This window comes from Phyllostomus hastatus, unplaced genomic scaffold (assembly GCF_019186645.2).
Source record: "Phyllostomus hastatus isolate PE091 unplaced genomic scaffold, TTU_PhHast_1.1 phas_contig_38, whole genome shotgun sequence".
NCBI lineage: Eukaryota > Metazoa > Chordata > Mammalia > Chiroptera > Phyllostomidae > Phyllostomus > Phyllostomus hastatus.
In genome coordinates this window covers 14,906,526-14,926,922 of record NW_025333869.1, presented here as the reverse complement: position 1 = coordinate 14,926,922, position 20,397 = coordinate 14,906,526, and the positions used below count along the sequence as shown (strand labels likewise).

The window sequence follows — 20,397 nt, the reverse complement described above, 5'->3', positions numbered from 1 at the left end:
CTTTAGCATATCTTTAGCATATCTTGCAATGCTGGTTTGGTGGAGGTATATTCTTTTAGCCTCTTTTGTCTGGGAAACTCCTTATTCTGTTTTCCATTTTAACTGACAGCTTTGCTGGTTTTAGCAGTTTTGCAGGCCTTTGCTTTTCATTACTTGGAATATTTCTTGGCATACCATTTTGGCTTGTAGTGTTTCTGTTGAGAAGTCAGCTGCTAGCCTTGTCAGGGCTCCCTTGTATGTTACTTCCTGTGTCTTTCTTGCTGTCTTTAAGAGTCTCTTGTTTTCTTTGAATTTTGACATTTTAGTTATGATGTGTCTTGCAGTGGGCCTCTTTGGATTCCTCTTGTTTGGGATCCTCTGTTCTTTCTGAACTTGTGTGACTTTTTCTGTCATCAAATTAGGAAAGTTTTCCATCATTACTTTTTAAACAGATTTTCTTTCCCTTAATCTTCTTCTTCTCCTTCTGGTATCCTTACTATATGGGTATTATTATGTTTCATGTTGTCCTGTAGTTTCCTTAATCCCTATTTGTTCTTTTTTGAGTCTTTTTCCTTTTCTTGCTCTTTCTGGGAATTTTTTTCTACCTTGTCCTTCAGCTCACTGTTTCAATTCTCTGCTTTATCTATCCTGCTTTTGATTCCTTCTACTGTGTTCTTCAACTCAGAAATTGTATTCTTCATTTCCTCTTGGCTCTGGTTGTTAATTTCTATGTCTTTTTTCATGCTGATATAGTTCACAGTAAGTTCCTTGTAGCTTTTCTGTAGTTTTTTGTAATTCTTACTGAATTAATTAAGCTTCCTTATAACCATGATTTTGAAGTTAATATATTACAGTTGACTTGCCTCTATTTCATTTATCATTCTTTATGGGGGTTCCTCCTTTCCTTTCATTTGGGGGTTGTTTCTTTGTCTTCCCATTATTTGTTAGACTCTGCTCACACATTGTTTGTTTCTGCTTCTTAAATTGATCTGTTTTGACTTCCAGTCTTTGTGGTTTGAACTTCTGTGGTCAGAGCCCTGTGAGATTTAGTGGTACTGTCTCCTTGATCTCCTGAACTTGGTGCTCTTAGGAAGCCCTCATGCCACTTATTTTGTCTCTCTGGATGTAATTGGTTTTGATTGTTGTTAGGTTGTTATTTGATGGGTCCTTCCCTCCAGCTAGTTGACTGAGGGTCACTCCACCCACCACATTTTGTATGCCATTGTTCAGGTGCTGCCAGAAGAAAACTACACAGCCCAGGAAACAATCCCATACCCACAAAAATAACTCCCACCCTCAATCCAACTATCAACAGAAAATGAACATGTATTAATAAAGGTATAATGATTAAGACTATTATAATAAAGGATAGTGAATATGAAGTGACCTACTGAAATAAAAATGATTTTTAGAAATTAGAGGGTGGTGTACTAATAAGAGTAGGAAATTGGAGCTATGTGAAGAGAGAAAGTATATGGAAATGAAGAACACTGAATGGATTAAGAGAAGAGAAGCATATAGTATTAGGTTTAAACAGAAATTAAAATAAAATAAAATAAAATAAAATAAAAAAGAGAAAGAAAAAGGAACAACAGTAAATAAATAATTAAAAAATAAGAGCCAAATTGGAGAGAAAAATCCACCACAGCACGATCAATTACAAATTAACTAAAATTAGCATAGGTGCATGGGAATAAGAGGGAGAAAAAAAAAGAAAATCTTAAGAGTTGTATAGAGGAAAGGGAAGTGATTTTGAGATGATAGAAGGAGAGGGAATACTAAGAGTAAAGAATTGAAACCAGGCTAACATAGGAAAAATTAAATTTTGAGACAAAAATAAAAAGCAGGATAGGGGAACAGGAAAATTTGAGATTTGAAATACAAAAATAGTGAATATCTAGAGATTAAATTGAAAAAAAAAGCTACAACCAATGAGCACAGATTGCTAAAGGTGGAGAGAGAACATGGGTATTTTAAGAGTGGAAAAAGGAAAGTGAGATGACCATTGACAAGAAAATTGGTTTTGACAGGCTGGAAGGGGGAGAAATAGTAAGAGTGTAAAATGGAAACAAGTTGTGGCAAGAGAGAAAACAAAATTTAAAATGAATATAATAAGAGGAAAGAAGAAGATAAAATGTGATAAGAGAAGAAAGGGGCAAAATATGTGAACCAAAATAAACTATAGTATAAAATCTAATGACTTAGCCCTGGTTGGTGTGGTTCAGTGGATTGAGTGCCGGCTCCTGAACCAAAGGGTCACCAGTTTGATTCCCAATCTGGGGCACATGCCTGGGTTGCAGGCCAGGTCCCCAGTGGGGAGCACATGAGAGGCAACCACACATTGATGTTTCTCTCCCTCTCTTTCTCCCTCCCTTCCCCTCTCTACAATAGATAAATAAAATCTTTTTAAAAATCCAGTGACTTAATAAGTCTAGTGACTTAAACTTGAAGGACAAGAAATGATTCTTAAAGAAGTATGCAGGAAAAAAGTATCACAAATCACGGAAAAGACCATGGTGGATTTCATCTTGGTAGCATCTATTATTCACCACTGTTTTTTTTCTTTCTGAATCTGCCTCTGGTGATGTTAGATTGTGACCCTGTCTGACTTTAGGAAGCCTGTTTGAGACTACTAGGGATCTACTGTCTGTGGCTCTCTCCTTCAGCTGTTAATCTAGTCACTCTGAACTCAGCAGTCAAACTTATGCACCACAGGATGGGGCAGACTCCCTCCTGAGGTTGGGATTATTGTTTCCCTTCAGGCTGCTGCCACCTGGATGGGAGTGGTCTGCCGGAGCACTATGGCTGTTGCAGTATGGGGGATGACTCAGCATCAGGATCCTCATGGCTAGCTTCTCAGTTCCTTCCTCAATGCCTCTGTCCCATTTCTCCTGAAGCATCTCTAGACCAGTCCCCCTTCCCTTTTTGTTGGAGCCCAGGTTAAATGGCTGCAAATGAAAATTTATGCATTGTCCCTTTAAACAGCTCTTTGACTCTCTAGCCATCTATCTCTGGCAGAGAGCAACTCTGATGCTTTTCATAGCTGGATGTTTTCTGTATACTTTTTGGGCTCTGGTGCACTAGGTTGGGAATCCCAGCTTAGGGTTTAGACCCCACACTCTTCAGGATATTCCAACCATCTGCTTAAATATCCCTCTGGTGCTTCAGCTGCCTCCTGTGGGTGCCCAGCCAGCCCTCTCATGTCTCCATTGCACTCCCTACCAGTCATGTTGTGCTAAAGCTGATTCTTCTGTCTGTCTGTGGTAATAAGGCTTCTCTCTCACTATTGTTCAGTTTTTTATTCTGGGTGATTTATTCACAATGTAGTTGTAATTCCAGATTTGTCTTGGGAGGAGATTAGTGTAACTTCCACTCACTCCTCCTCCATGTTGGATCTACAACTCTGTTTTTATCTTTTTATTAGTAATGACTTTTAGGAGAGAACATGGGGTTTGATGCTTCACACATTATACCATAACCTATATTTCTTTCATTGGAGGCAATCCAAAAAATCTTATAGCATAAGGTCATATCCTATCTTTGTTCAGTCAGTGCTAGTGAACTTTTGGCTTTCATGAAATATTGATTTCTATAGGTTTTGAGGAGTAAGATTTATGATATAAATTAACATCCTTATTTAAAATTTTAATGTATTTTAAAATAGTTGAACATTTTTACATAAATGTGGCATCAGGATTTTAAACATTAGGAGAAAAATGATATTACATTTTTTTCTTGTTTCTGTATAACGAACCAAAATTTTGAGACCACAAGAAATTATGAAATTTAAAATAAAACATATTTTTGTCACTTGGATGGCATAATTAATATTCTTCTAGTATACTTGATAACATTTTTGTACACAGGGAATGCATTGACCAAATAAATTCCAGGCCTTTTCCATTTTAAATGGCTCCTTTCTCGATAGGGTAAAGTACATAAGACAATGTGTCACCAGAGGAACTAAGAAGGAAGACTGCAAGAGTAAATTTGGAAAATTTGGTTCTTGTGCTTTGTTCTTTCATAACCTTTGCAAGAGATGATGGTGATTATACATTTAAAAAAAGACAGGGAGATAATGACTATTATTCTTTACTTGGTAATTGTATTACAGGTGAAAATAATGTAAATAAATGGGTCCTTACACTGTCCTGCCCAGAAAAATTATAAACTGCAACCAGTACAAACTAATCAGGGTTAAATATCTCAAGAACTAAAAATAAATTTTTTTGATCAGATAACTGAGCACAACAAAGAGTCATCTTTGTGGGGCCATCTGTCATATTTTTTTCAGACTATAAGACACACACACACACACACACCCAAATTTGGGAAGAATAATGGTTGTTAATGCTGCTGTTGAGTTCTGTTTACATTTGCATTGGTGAAATATTATGTTATTTATGTTGTTAAATATTTTACCACATTTTTTGCTTCAAACATTTTTTTCCATTTTCCTCCTCTAAAACCTAGGTATGTCTTATGGTCCAAAAAGTATGATACCTTTATGCTTCAAATGCCAAGGGGACTCTCTGTTGTTGCCTGCTTGAGTTCCACTCAACTGGAGGACACATTCTTAATATGACTTCTTTGAAACTTTGAAAAATACCTGCCTATATTTATATTACATTAAACAAAAAGATTATGAAAGATCTCATAAGGTAAAATTCAAATTTTGTGGAGTTAGAGCTGTATCCTGAATTCTCAATTTTCTAGAATATTTAATTAATCCCCCCTTTTAAAATGTATTTTTTATTGAATTTATTGGGATGACATTGGTTAATAAAATGATATGCTTTAGGGCTATACCTCTCTATCACTTATATATTATATTGTGTGCTTATTATCCCAAGTCAAGCCTCCTTCAATCACTATTTATTCCTTCTTTACTCTCTCCTACACTTCTTGTCCCCTTTTCCTTCTGTTACTATACTGTTGTCTGCTTAGGAGGCTTTTTCTTTGTTTAACACCTTCACCTTTTTCACCCAGCCCAACTCCAAACTCCCCTCTTATACTGTCAGTCTGTTCTCTGTATCTAAGAGTCTATTTCTATTTGGTTTGTTGATTTATTTTATTTATTAGATTCTACATGTAAGTACAATCATATGGTATTTCTATTTCTCTGACTGGCTTATTTCATTTAGCATAATACTCTACAGGTCCATCCATGCTGTCACAAAAGGTATTTTTTAACAGAGGAATGATATTCCATTTTAGAAATATACCACGCATTTCTATCCATTCATCTACTGATGGACACTTGGGCTGCTTCCAAATCTTGGCTATTGTAAATAATGATGTGATTAACACAGGGGTGCCTATATTTTTTTCAAAGTAGTGTTTTGTGTTGCTTTGGTGAAATTCCCAGAAATGGGATTACTGGGTCAAAAGGAAGATACATTTTTAAATTTTTAATGTAACTCAGATGCAGACCCCAGCCCACAGGGTCCATGTGTTGTGGATGTGACAAACAAATTCACACAGACTTCAGAAGTCCTATGGAGAAAGAGATGGCATGGCCACTCTCTGAGTGAGACAGGGCCCTGTCCACTGCCTGGACAGGATTTTATTGCTTTTCTGGGCATATTACATCAAGGATGGTCCTCATTTACTATGCAGAGGTTCCTTTTAGGTAGTTACCTCTTACAGATAACAAAGTTGCTAATTACTACAAAGAGGGATATTTGCAAATGTGAAGGAAAGTGATTGAACTAGTTATACTTGTGCTTGGGAGGTTTAGCACAGATTTTTGGAAGTTACTTTAAAGATTTGCTACCTCAATTCAGAGTGAGGGAGTTTTAGCAAAATGCAATCCTCAAAGCAGCCTAGTTACAAGGCAGGCCTGATTTCCCACAGGAAAGCTGATCCATAGGTTTTGCTTCCTGTGTGCTGACTTGTGCCTGTCAGTTTTCAGATAGGGCTGGGCTACATTTGCCATACCATTCGGAACAGTTCCCTATATAACTCTATACTGCTTTCCACAGTGGCTGCACCAGTCTGCATTACCACCAAATAGTGCACAAGGGTTTCCTTTTCTACACATTCTTGACAGCACATGATTTTTGCTGATTTATTGATGACAGCCATTCTAATGGGTATGAAGTAATATCTTACTGTGGTTTTAATTTGCATTTCTCTGATGATTAGTGATGTTGAACATATTTTCATATGTGTATTGGCCATCTGTCTGTCCTCTTTGGGGAAGTGTCTATTCAGGTCCTTTGGCATTTTTTAATTGAAATATCTATTTTGCTGGTGTTGCATGATATAAGTTCTTTATAAATTTTGAATATAAACCGATGTGTCAGTGAATATATTCTCCCCTTCAGTGTGTTGTCTTTTTTATTTTGTTAATGATTTCTTCTCCTATGAAAAAACATTTTAGTTTGATGTAGTCCCATCATTTTCGTTGTCATTGTTGTTTTTGTTTTTCTTGTTGTTGTTGTTAAACTTGACCAAGGAGATATATCAGAAAAAAATATTGCTACAAGTGCAGTTCAATAGTTTACTTCATGTGTTTTCTACTAGGATTTTTATGGTTTTGTGGATTTTTATGATGAAAGGCACTTAAGTCTTTAATTCATTTTGAGTTTATTCTTGTGTATAGCATAAAAAGGTGGTCTAGGGTTTTTTAAACATATCCCTCTAATATTCTCAATACTATCTATTGAATAAACTGTCTATCCCATTGTATCTTCTTGCTTTGTTTGTCAAATATTAATTGACCATAAAAGTGTGGTTTATGCACTGGCTGGTGTAGCTCAGTGGATTGAGTATTGGCCTGAGAACCAAAGTGTCGCCAGCTTGATTCCCAGTGACAGCATGTGCCTGGGTGGCAGGCCAGGTCCCCAGTAGGGAGCACATGAGGCAACCACACATTGATGTTTCACTCCCTCTCTTTCTCTCTCCCTTCCCCTCTCTCTAAAAATAAATAAATAAAATCTTTTTTAAAGTGTGGTTTATGTCGGGGCTCTCTATACTGTCCCACTGATCTATATGGCTGGTTTTATGCTAGTACCATGCTGTTTTGATTTCTATTGACTTGTAATATAGTTTGATATTAGTTAGCATGATTCTTCCAACTTTGTTGTTTCTCAAGATCATTGTTTCTACTAAAGTTCTTTTGTGGTTCTATATAAAGTTTTGGAATATTTGTTTTAGTTCTGTGAAATACACCATTGTATACCTTAATAAGAATTGCATTGAACCTATAGATTGCTTGAATAGTATGGACATATTAAATGTTAATTCTTTCTATTAATCTTCAGTGTATGATTCCACTTTTTCTTATATCTTCTTCAATTTCTTTCTTCAGTGTCTTATAATTTTCCACATACAGGTCTTTTACATCCTTGGTTAGGTTTATTCTTTGATACTTTATTTATTTTGAAACAACTGTAAATGAGATTTTTGTTAGTTTCCCTTTCTGATAGTTTATTAATGGTGTATAAAAATGCAATTAATTTCTGGATATTTATTTTGTATCCTGATACTTTACTGAATTCATTGGTCAGTTTTAGAACTTTATTGGTGGGATATTTAAGGTTATCTCTATACAGTACCGTGTCATCTGTAAATAATGGCAGTTTTACCTCTTCCTTTACAATTTGAATTTTTTTTTACTTCTTCTCTGATTGCTATGGGTAAGACTTCCAGTACTATGTTGAATAAGAATGGTAAAAGCATATATCCCTGTCTTGTACCTGATCTTCAGGGAAATGCTTTTAATTTTTGCCCATTGAGTATATTGTTGACTGTGGATTTATCACACTCATATGGCCATTATGTTTAGGTATGTTCCATCTATTCCCAGTTTGCTGAGAGGTTTTTTTAATCATAAATTTGTGCTGGATATTATCAAATGCTTTCTCTACATTTACTGATACGGCCAGGTGATTTTTATCCTCCATTTTGTTTATGTGGTACATTATGTTTATTCATTTGTGGATATTGTACCAACACTGCAACCCTGGAATAAATCCTACTTGATCATGGTATATGATCTTATGATGTTTTTGATGTATTGTTATATTTGGTTTACTAATATTTTGTTGAAGATTTTAGTACCTCTGTTCATCAGGGTTATTTGTCTATAATTTCCTTTCTTGTAGTATCTTTATCTGGTTTTGGAATTAGGAAAATGCTGGCTTCATAAAATGAGCTTGGGTGTCATCCCTCCTATTGAATTCTTTGAAGAGTTTGAGAAGGAGACATGTTAGATCATTTCAAATTTTTTGGCAAAACTCACCTTTGAAGCCATCTGATACAGGGCTTTTGTTTGTTGGGAGTTTTTTCTTAATTGTTGTTCAAGTATGGTTGGTTGTCTCCATCTTCCCCTCACCACTCCCCCCACCCATCTATCCCCACTTCACACCTTCAATCCTACTCACCTTTGGTTTTGTCCATGTGTCCTTTATACATGTTCCTTGACAACTCTTCATCCTTTCCCCCCATTTTCCTCTTTCACCTCCCTTCTGACTACTATCTGTTCTTAATTTCAATGCCTCTGGTTACATTTTCTTGCTTGTTTGTTTTATTGATTATGTTCCACTTATAGGTGAGATCATATGGTATTTGTCTTTCACTGCCTGGCTTATTTCACTTAGCATAATGCTTTCCAGTTCCTGCATGCTGTCGCAAAGGGTGGGAGCTCCTTCTTTCTTTCTGCTGCATAGAATTCCATTGTGTAAATGTACCATAGTTTTTTGATCCATTCATTTACTGATGGGCACATAGGTTGCTTCTAGCACTTGGCTATTGTAAATTGTGCTGCTATGAATATCAGGGTGCATAGAATGTTTTGAATTGGTGTTTCAGGATTTTTAGGGTATAGTCCCAGCAATGGAATTGTGGGGTCAAAAGGCAGTTCTGTTTTTAGTTTTCTGAGGAAATTCCATGCTATTTTCCACAATGGCTGGATCAGTCTGCATTCCCACCAACAGTGTACTAGGATTCCCTTTTCTTCACAATACCACCAGCACTTATTGTTTTTTGCTTTGTTTATGATAGCCATTCTCATTGGTGTGAAGTAGTATCTCTCTGTGGTTTTAATTTGCATCTCTCTGATGGCTAGTGATGCTGAGCATCCTTTCATATGTCTTTGGGCCTTCTGTCAATCCAAAAGTTTATATGAAACTGTAAGTGTCCCCAAATAGCTGTAGCAGTTTTGAGAAAGAAGAACAAAGTAGGTGGAATCACAATACCTAATATCAAATTATATTACAAGACCACAGTAATCAAAGCAATCTGCTACTGACATAAGAATGGACACATAAATCAATGGAAGTTTTTTTTTCTGTTTCAATTTCACTAATTGTAATCTATCTATTTAGATTCTCTGTTTCTTCCTAATTTAATTTTGCAAAATTGTATGTTTTTAGAAATGTATTTATTTTTTCCAGATTGACCAATTTGTTGATGTATAATTCAAAATATTTTCTTACAATCCTTTTTATTTCTTTAATGCCAGTTGTTACTGCTCTTCTTTTGTTTCTGATTTTATATTTGTCTTCTCTCTCTTTTTTATGAGTCTGGCTAAAGGCTTATCAATTTTGTTTACTTTTTCAAAGAACCATCTCTTGATTTCTCATTGATCTTTTGTAATTTTTTCAGACTCTAGTTTATTTCTGGTCTGATCTTGATTACTTTTTTTCCTTCTACTTTCTTTGGGCTTTGCTCATTGTTCTTTTCCCAATTTCTATAGGTGTAAAGTTATATATTTTTTTTTTACCGTCAAAAATTGCCAGTGCCGACTATATTTCAAGTCGTCATGGTGGGGTATTGGGAAAAGCTTTCAATTAGCAATAATCACGCCTCAGATAAACCTCATTGGCTACGGTACTGCCACTGTGCAAAGCTAAGTTATATTGTTTATTTGAGATTTTTCTTGCTTTTTGAGACTGCAGTGTTATGAATTTCCCTGTTAGGACTGCTTTTGCTGTATCCCATAGATTTGGGGTTGTTGTGTTCTCATTTTCATTTATTTCAAGGTATCTTTTGATTTTTTTGCTGATCTCATTGTTAAGTCATTCATTGTTTAGTATCATGTTATTTAGACAACATGTGTTTATGTGTGTTTCAATTTTTTCTTGTTATCAACTTCTAGTTTCATAGCACTTTGGTCAGTGAGTATGTTTGATATGATTTCAATCTTATTAAATTTATTGAGATTTATTTTGTGGATTAAGATGTGGTGTATCTAAAAATGTTCCATGTGCACTTGAAGAGAATGTGTATTCTGCTTCTTTGGGGTAAAATGCTCTGAAGATATTGATTAAATTAATCTTATCTGGTGTTCATTTAAGGTCACCATTTCCTCGTGTATTTTTTGTCTGGAAGATCTACCCATTGATGTCAATGGGGTTTTAAAATTGCCTATTCTGACTGTATTACTGTAATTATCTTTCTATATGTCCATCAAGATCTGCTTTACATTTTAGGTGCTCCTAAATTGGGTACATAAATGTTTGCAAGGGTTATGTCCTTTCATTGGTTTATTCCCTTTCACATTATGTAGTTTCTATCTTAGGCTGGCTGATTGTGAAGATCAACCTTGACTACAGTGTACAAGGTGCTATGCAGGGGCTGACCACACAGAGCAGAATTTTCCTGAGCAAGTTTTGATGCCTGCCAAGATTTTTTTTGGGATAGGCATCTTCTGAAGTGAATTGGAACCTGCTCTGATGTTGACTGAAGCTGGCCACTGGGTGTGTTTGTTCTGAGGACACTTGGGAGGGACTCTGGTACAGGCCCATGTCAGACACTGCTTGTGGCTGGCCCTGGGAAACCTGTTTAGAGCTACAAAGTGATCCACAGTTTGTGGCTGCCTCTGCTTTGCCTGGATGTGTGCATGGAAGATCAAGCTGTGCCCCAAGGCTGGCTTTTACCTGCACTAAACTTGGGGGCAGGTCAGGAAATGTCTCTAGGAACCCTGACATCTGCCTTTTCCTATCTCTGCTGGACAGTTGCCTGTTAGTCTTAGGCACTAAAAGAGCCTCTGGTGGTACTCGAGTTGCATGAAATAGATTCTCAGTGAGTCACCAGGTTGTGGTGAGAATGTTCATGGAAACTATACAGGTTCAAAGTTGGTGCCATTGCTGGGTCTCAGGTCACTCAGAGAATGTCACAGAGTATTTGAAGTTTAGCTGCTACCCATTGAGTACCTGCACACCTTTCTTGTGGGGTAGAGTTTCAGTGAGTCATCAGGGTGAGGGAAACAGTGTTTATGAAGCCCAAACAAACCAAATTTGATCATATGAAGGGAAATGTCTACACAAATCAGGTGTGCAAGGGAAAATTTTCCCTAATCTAGAGCTATACAACTGAGTTTTTTTCAGGTTCTTTCAGGAGCCCAACCTCAGCAGGGTAGGGTCACTGGTAATTGGAAGAAGGGAAGGTGCTGGTCAGGCTTGGGGATTATTGGGTTATATGACCCCACCTCAGCACCACATAACTCAGTCTGTCCTGGATTATACCTAGACCACCAAGATTGGGCAGGTTGGAACCACCAAGATTCAAGTAGACGGGGCTGCCAGGAGCCTAAATAATATGATTAGCAGATCTCCTGTGAGGGGGAGGTACCAGTCAGATTCATAAGAAAATGGGCAGAATAGCCCCACTGCTGAGCCATATAACTCAGTCACTGAAAAACCCTGAGTCTGACCAGACTTCTACACCTTGACTCAGGCAGCTGACTCCACTAGCAGGGTGATAGTTCTGCAGGGTAGATCAACAGGTAGACCAGGGAGTAGGATTATTGCATTCCCCTAGGCTGATGCCATATGGAGAGGAGTGCTCCATCCAAGAAAAATGGTGTCTGCAGTGTGGTAGAGTGATTCGGAACAGGGTGTCCTAATGGTTGTCCCCTCAGCTCTCTCCTTCGAGACACAAACCCCAGTTTCTCCTTGCATGACTCTAGTATACTCTGTCTTCCCTCCTCTGGAGCCCAGGGTGAATAGCTAGGAATTGTGTTGGCCATTTAAGTGTGTGCCTGTGTCTCTAGCAGACTCATGACTCCCTGGAAGACAGAATTCCTGTTGATTTTCACTGCCAAATGTTATATGGGAACCTCTTGCTGGAATTTCAGCTGACACTGATCAGAGCAGGGCCAGCACTTTTTGAATCTCCAACCTTCCGTCTAGTCTCAATGTGGCTTCTTCTGTAAATCCTTGGATGTAAGCCTTCTATTCATACAGATTCAATGCAATTCCTTTCAAGATACCAATGGCATGTTTCACAGAACTAGAACAAATATTCTAAAAATGTATATGGAACCACAAAAGACCCTGAATAGTAACAAAAATCTTGAGACAAAAAAATGAAGTTAAAGGAATCATACTACCTAATATCAAACTATACTACAAGGTCATAGTAAAATAAACAAATACAAAACAGCATGGTACTGGCATCACAACAAACATAAATTAATGAAAAAGTATAGAGAGCCCATAAATAAACAATGCCTTTATGGTCAATTAATATTTAACAAATAAGGCAAGAAGATAAATGAGCTAAAGTAATCTATTCAGTAAATGGTGTTTGGAAAATAGAACAGGTATGTTCCAAAATATGACACTAGACCACTTTCTTACATCACACGCAAGAATAAACTCAAAATGGATTAAAGATTTAAATGTTAGACTCAAAACCATAAAAATCCTAGGAGAAAATATAGGCAGTAAAATCTCATGTATTTCTCATAGCAATAATATGTTCTGATACATCTCCTGGGGCAAGGGAAACAAAAAAAATAAATAAACAAGTGGAACTACATCAAATTAAACAAGTTTTTGCACAGAAAAACAACTTTTATTATCAAAAAAATAAAAAGACAACCCACTAAGTGGGAGAAGATATTCACCAAGGATACTCCAGATAAGGAGTTAATACCCAAAATAAAAAAAAAACTTATAAAACTCAATACCTAAAAAACAAACAATTCAATTTAAAAAAATGAGGAAAGGATAAATAAACACTGCTTCAAAGAAGGACATACAGATGGCCAATAGACATATGAAAAGATGCTCAGGGTCACTAATTATCAGAAAATGCAAATTAAAACCACAATCAGATATTACCTTACACCTGTTGAAATGGCTATCCTCAATAAATCAGCAAACAGTAAGTGTTGGTGAGGATGTATTGTAAGAGGAACCCTTGTGCACTATTAGTGAGATTGTAGATTAGAGAAACCACTGTGGAAAGCAGTATGAAGACTCCTCAAATAATTACAAATTAAACTAACTTATGACCAGTGATTTTACTTTTGGAAATTGATCTGAAGAAATCCAAAACATTAATTTGAAAGAATACCTATACCCCTATGTTCATTGCAGCATTATTTATCATAGTCTGATAACAGATTTGAAAACAGCCCAAGTGTCCATCAGTAGATGAGTGGATAAAACAGTTGTGGTACATTTACACAATGGAATACTAATTGACTATAAAATAGAAAAAAATTTTACCCTTTGCAACAGCATGGAGGGACCTGGAGAACATTATGCTAAGTGAAAAAAGCCAGTCAATAAAAGATGAATACCATATGGTTTCACTTGTATGTAGGGTCTAATGAACAAACTGAGCTAACAAACAAAATAGAGACAGACTTGTAGATAAAGAGCAGGCTGATAGCTCTGTGTGGGAGTCTGGGAGATGGGATGAATAGAGCAAAAAAGAAAAAAAGAATTCTTAGACATAGACAACAATGTGGTGATTGTGGGGTTGGGGGAGGGGATGGAGGTAGTAGAGGGTATGGGGAAATAAATAATGATGGAAAAAATAATAATTTAAAAAAGCAAAGAAAAAGACTTCTATTCAAATAGTCTTCAGATGGTTATTTAGGATGATTTTTCTACAATTTAGTTTAACTCCAGTTTGGTCCTGAGAGGAGGTCAGTGTAGCTTCCACCTACTCTAGTGCCATTTTAGATCCTAATTAAATCCCACTTTTAATGCTTTGAGGATCATGGATTTTATTGTGGTTTCTTCCCTTCTGAAGTAGGTTCACATCTTGATAAATCTTTTATTAATTGGGTACATAACATTTATGTAGTCTGCAGGCCATTAAGAAGCATTAATGTAATAAGAGATATTAATTTATTATGAATTATTTAAATGACTTTATTTCTTAAAGTTTGTATTTTAATATAATTGGCCTATGGAACTTTTGTAGTTGCTTTTGAATAAAAAATATATGATATATATTTTGCAACATATGATACATAGTATAATGTATACCATTCATAGGCAATTAATTTTCTTCAATACAAAAGGTTTCCCATTTAATTCCACACATATTGTTTAAGCACTAACTATATGCACAGGAATTTTATATAAATACAGAGTGAGTATGAATAGTAGTCCCTGTTTTGGAAGGCATAGAGTCGAATACATGTAGAAAGGATTCCTAACCCTAACCCTAACCCCTTGAGCTAGATTTTTCATCCTCAATGGACTTATAAGAAATACTCCCTTCAAGAAGACACTGTAGACATAATGTGTCTACATAGTGCCTGGTTTGCAGTAGCTTCTTGATATGTTACTTATCTTCCTTTTTGCCTCAACCCTGATAAAACATCACACAAGAAACTCCCAGATGTCTGAATATTTCACCAGAAAAACAATTCACATCTCACTCAAAGCCAGAGGCAGAAGCTATAGTGAGGAGGCTGTCTCAACTTGTCATGGTATACATAAGGTGTTAACAACTCGCTTGGGAGAAACAAATTGCCAAATGGTGCAGTGCAATATGTCAGTAATGACCAAGACATGGGCAGCTAAGTCCATAAAAGTGTCTTTTTCTGTGTGATTCATATCAAGGAATCCAGAATGTTTTCTCTGAGTAGAAATTCCCCTCGGTCTCCTGCACATAGCAGTACAACTTGACCTGAAAGGGAGATAACACTGAAATCTGCCAAGCGTTGGGCACAAAAAGCTCTAATTCATTGTTTTGAATGGTAAAGCTATAGAATTGGTGATTTATGGCAGCAAATTATCATGTTGTTCATTAGTGGTAATTACTGCTCAACCCTGAAATAAAATGGTAATCAGTGAATTATAATGAGAAAACCCATATTGACTCCTTGGTGTTCACCTGCAAACCTTTCAGCCTGCCTCACTTGCCAAGGGAAGAAGAAAAGGACTGAGGGAAACCAGGTGAGTGTATTGTGGACAGAGATGCATTTTCAATCCTGCTGAGCTGCTGCAGGGGCTCCAGTCGGTCAGCAGAGCTCAGCTCCAAACCTAGATGTTTTCTGTTTCCAAGGAGATAAGAGGGTTATATTTGGATGCTCTTCTATAATATTCAGAGTGTTTTCAGGGACAGCAGCGTGGCAGGAAAGCAATGAAACCAGTGGATGCAGCACAGTATGGCATGCTCTAAGGGAACAGAGACCCCATAGTGTCAGCAGTTTCCCCTGGTGTGCTCCAGTGGCCAGCTCAGGCCCAACACCAAGCTGAGTCTCAGGAAACTGCTACCCACACCCTACTTTGTGAGAATTGATTTCACTTTGAAACAGTTGACCAGAATATCATGAAACTTTAACTTCTTTGTTAATGCTGCATTAATATCAAAGGCATGTAAACTGCCAAAGAGATATCTCCATTTTTTTGTTCATCACAATTTTTGCCTACTGGAGACAACATCTCATGCCAGAAAATGGATTCTTGTCTGTAACAAAATGGTCTCTGGTAGCATTTCATACAGGCATTCTGAAAACAATAATAATGTGAGGTTTACTGGTGAGTTTCTCGACAATGCCTTGGTCACTCATGTGCTGGTGATGACAGTGAGATTTCTTTGCTACTCCCTAATGGAGAAAGAGAAAGAAAACCAGTAAGTTTTTCAATCCTTCCTGGACAGATGGACTGACTTTTAAAATGGCAGCAGAATTAAATCCTTTTACAGTGGTGATTGTCATTCTTTGGATAGGAAGGTGGATTTGCTCGCTAATTTTTCCACTTAGCATGGGTAAGAGAGGTGAACCTAGGTGTATGTATTATTGCTATGGTGAGAGAAATCAAAACAATTAAGATCTTTTTATGTCTGCCTAATTTTGTGTTATGAATCTTTAAGTAGTTCTGATGCTTATGATAAGTACCTTTTAAAAATTAATAGTCTATTCTTAAACCAGTTTTAGGTTAAGAGTAAATTGAGCAAAAAATATGAAGTTCTCATGTAACCCACCCCCATGACCCATATAGTTTTTCCTATTACTTTAATATCTTGTATTAGTGTGGCATTTGTTACAACTAAAGAGTTAATATTAATACATTATTATAAATGAAGTTCATAATTTACATTAGGATTCACTCCTGTGATGTACATTCTATGAACTTTACCAAATGTATAAATACTGTCTTGTATTCACTATTACAGTATCATATAGAGTAGCTTCACTGCCCTAAAAATCCCCTGTGCTCCACCTATCTATCCCTCTTTTCTCATCTACAGCCTTAGATAACCACTGATCTTTCTACTGTCTGTAACATTGTTTTTTCCTGAATGTCATATAGTTAGATTCATACAGTATATAGACTTTTCAGACTTCTTTATATCACTTAGTATTTTTATTATTATATCATTTTAAGTTATTCCATATCTTTGTGTAACTTGGTCACTCATTTCTTTTTATCATTGAACATTGTATGGATGTTCCACATTGTTTTTAATCCATTCATTTATTGAAAGACATCAAGTTTACTTTCAGTTTGGGATGATTATTAAGTAGCTATAAACATTCACATGCTGGTTTTGGTATGGACATAAGTTTTCAAAATGTGTGTGCAAGTACGTAAGAGGAAAATTTCTAGATTGCATCATAAGGCAATGTTTAGCTCTGTAAGAAACTGCTTATGTTTCTTCTAAAGTGGCCACACCATTTTATACTCCTGAAAATGCATGAGAGCTACTATTGGCCAACATCCTCACCAGCCTTGCTGTTGTTAAATTTTGGGGTTTTAGTAGTTCTAATAGGTGTATGGTGGTATCTCATTGATGTTTTAATATGAAGTTCCCTAATAATGCATGATTTTGAGCACTTTTCATATACTTTTGACCAGTATGTACAATTTATGATGAGATTTCTGTTTAGATCTTTTGTTCATTTTAGAAATGAAGTTGTTGCTTTTCTTTTTTGATTTTTAAGGGTTTTAAAAATATTTTGGACACAACTCCTTTATTAGATATGTGTTTTGCCAGTAGTTCCTCCAATCTTTGGCTTGTATTTTTATTCTCTTCACAGTGTCTTTTGCAGAGCATATATTTTGAACTTTAATAAAGTCAAAATTTTTAATTTTTATTCATCAGTTGTGCTTTTGGTGGTGTGCCTAAAACCTAATCACCAAAGTTTAGGCCATGTAAATTTTGTTTTGGAAAGTTACTTACTGTTGATTTAATTTCTTTGATAGATATAGTCCTATTCAGATTATTTATTTCTCCTTATGATGGTTTTTGTAGATTGTGTCTTTCCAGAAATTGATCAATTTTATATAAATTATATATGTATTGGGCATAGAGTTGTTCATAATATTTCTTTATTATCTTTTTAATGTCCATGGGATCAATATCAATGGTTTCTCTTTCAGCTTTTACATTAGTAATTTGTGTGTGTGTATGTGTTTATTTACCTGGTTAGAGATTTATCAATTTTATTAATTTTTTCAAAGAACCAGCATTTGGTTTCATTGATTTTCTTTATTAATTTCCTATTTTCAAATTTATTAACTTGTGCTCTAATTCTTATTATTTATTTTCTTCTACTCCCTTTGGATTAAATTTGCCCTTCTTTTGAAGTTTTCTAAGATGAAAGCTTAGGTTAATGATTTTAAAATTGTTCTTCTCTTCTAATATATGTATTTAATGCTATAAATTATCCTCTAAGGACCATTTTTGCTGTGTCCCACAAATTTTTATTAAGTTGCTTTATTTTATTGTAGTTCAAAATGCTTTTATAAAACTTCTCTTGATTCTTCTACTTTGATCTATGTGTTATTTAAAAGTGTGTTGTTCAGTCTCCAGATATATTGGGATTTTCCATCCATCTTTCTGTTACTTGTATATTTTAATTCCATTATAAACAGAAAACATACTCTGTGTGATTTTTTTTTCTTTTAAATGAGTTAAGATGTTATAACCCAGAATGTGGTCTGTCATGGTGAGTGTTTTATGTGAACTTGAGAAAAATGCATAATCTCCTGTCATTAAATAAATTCTTCTGTAAATGTCTATTAGATTAGAGTGCTTAATGGTGTTGTTTGGTCAACATATCCTTACTGACTTTCTGCCTTCTGGGTCTGTTCATTTTAATAGAGAAGTGTTGAAGTCTTCAACTATAAGAGCAGATTTATTTGTTTCTCCCAGTAGGTCTGTCAAATTTTCCCTCATGTATTTATTATACACCCAGTACTTTTTAAATTGAATTTATTCCTGTGACATCAGTTAATAAAATTACATGGGTTTCAGATATAGAATTCTATAAAACATCATGAGTATAAAGTATGAAGTCTGTCCATAAAGTATTCAGCCACATACTATGAAAAAAATAGACATTTATTGAAGAAGATACAATATACAAGAAACATTGTTCATAAGACAACAATGCCTCAGTCCCTTTCAAAGTAGGCAGCTAGGGACCTTACACAGTTCTCCCAGTGACCGTCAGCTGCCCTATCATATTTTCTTGAAACTCATTGATGGTCTGAAATCTCTTCCCTTTCAAAGGTGATTTTAATTTTGGGAAAACCCAGAAGTTGCAGGGTGCAAAATCTGGGCTGTAGGAGGATTGAATTACCTGGGAGATTTGATGTTTCACCAAAGAACTCTGCATGAGACATGGTGTGTAGTGGGCATGTTGCCATGATAAGCTGGCAATCACCAGTTGCCCATAGCTGTGGCCTTCTGAATTATCTGAATGGTTTCTGCAGAGGACTATTCAAGCTTAACACAAAATTTGATGCAGATTTATTGTTGCTCTACTCTCTCAGTCATTTTGAATGTAATGGCCACACAGTACACATGCTCACTCAATGGCGTCTCTGCCCCCACTGATTAGTATCGTGAAGTTCTCACTGTTCACTCATGTGTATTCAAGTCCTCTCTCCTTGACTACCAGGTTACACTGATGTTGTGCAAACCATCTCATCATATTAACAACGGTTGGGATATTTAGGAAAGACTTCATATAAAAGCACCTTTTACTCTGTTTAAAGTGAGGGACAGGCACCCCAACACCTTTCAAAAAAAGTTACATGTACTACTAACTTTAGATCACTTTCAAATAACGCTTTCTTTCTTCATGAGTAATATGGGTAACTTAGAATATTGCCAATTACTCCTCACCTTTCCTTATAACATTACCATAATTTATTTCACTTATTCATAAGCTATAATCACTTAATATATTGCTGCTGATATTTTTTGAACCATATTCATTAGTTCAATTAAGAATAAAAATATCTTTTATCTTCAGTTATTCTTTCTCTACAGCTCTTTCTTTTCTCACAAAGATCCTAATTTCTGATGTCTATAGTTTTACCTCTCTCTGAAGAACTTACAACATTTCTAGCAAGGCACTGCTGCTAGCAACAAATTTCCTTAATGTTTGTTTGTCGGAGAAGGTATTTCTACTTTATTTTGGAAGGTTAAGTTTATGGACATAGAATTTTTTATTGATAGTAGTTTGGTTTTTATTTAACATTTTAACTATTTACTCCACTCTCCTCTTGCATTTATGATTTTCAAAAAGAATAATTAATCCCTTTTCTTATTTGCCCATAGGTAAGCTATTCCTGTTCCCCCCATCAGGCTTCTATCCAGAGTTTCTCTTTGATTTTGTGTAGAAATGATATAAACTATTTGATATGATATAAACTATTTTATATTTTTTAAAATTTTCTTTACTTGATATTTTCTGAGCTTCCTGTATCTGTGGTTTTGTGTCCATCATTAATTTTGAAAAATTCCTGGCTACTATTACTTTAAATTTCTTTCCTTGCTTCTTTCCCCTGACATTCTCATTATATATGCAACGTCTTTTTAAATTGTGCCCTGGGTGTTGGATATTCTATTCTTTCAAACTTATTTTCTCTTTGCTTTCAGTTTATGAGTTTCTATAGACAATCTTTAAGTTTATTGATTTTTTGAATGTGCTAACTATTAGCTCTATCAAAAGCAATTTTCATTTTTATTTCATTGTTATTTTGTTTTGCTGCACTGCCTGTTGATTCTTTCTTAGTTTTCATTTTTCTGCCTACATTTTCTATCTGTTTTTATCTGTTGTCCACTTTTTAATTATATCCCTTAACATATTAATTAGTAATTTTAAATCCCCAATCTAATAATTTAAAAATATCTCAGATATCTCTGTCTTATCTAAACCTGGTTCTGATGCTTTCTTTCCCCTTTCAAATTGCTTTTTTT

General features: G+C 35.5%; 1 protein-coding gene and 1 pseudogene across 7 annotated transcripts in view; one reads left to right on the top strand and one right to left on the bottom strand.

Annotated features, from left to right (window-relative positions):
• NRG3 (neuregulin 3) overlaps positions 1-20,397 on the top strand; it is a 1,223,498-nt gene that overhangs the window by 1,114,604 nt on the left and 88,497 nt on the right. The gene's annotated exons all lie outside the window — the stretch shown is intronic.
• LOC123821218 lies at positions 9,686-9,837 on the bottom strand (annotated as a pseudogene).